Raw genomic sequence first — 454 nt, 5'->3', positions numbered from 1 at the left:
CATGTCTTGATTTATAATGACTTGGGCCTTCACTTCACGGAGGTCATATGTAATCGGATATCACGGACTTGGGCTCTACGTATGAGAATTGTCTCTGCACGNCAGGTACTTCGGCAAGGGTATGGTTGGCATACGTTGAAATGTAATGAGTCGGCTTTAGACCTTGTTCGGCGGCTCACTACCATGTTTATGGAGACCAGTAGTTAGTTAACCAGTGTACTTTCATTATGTAATTGTGATACACCGCTGGTGGATGCAGCACGTGCCAGCTGCCACGCCATCACGTTGTTCAGACCTTAGCATGATACAGTAAGCACTGCCGCGAGGAAAGCCTTCAATTTCTTCCAGGCGTTTTGTCCACTTTATGTCCTCAACACATTCGTTATTCATGGACACGGTCAAGAGATCCAACAGATCGAATATTGCTTGAGAACGAGTAAGCCCTTTTCAAAGC

This window comes from Aspergillus sydowii, assembly GCF_001890705.1.
Source record: "Aspergillus sydowii CBS 593.65 unplaced genomic scaffold ASPSYscaffold_22, whole genome shotgun sequence".
Taxonomy (NCBI): Eukaryota; Fungi; Ascomycota; class Eurotiomycetes; order Eurotiales; family Aspergillaceae; genus Aspergillus; species Aspergillus sydowii.
Note: the sequence above shows the minus strand (reverse complement) of the source record.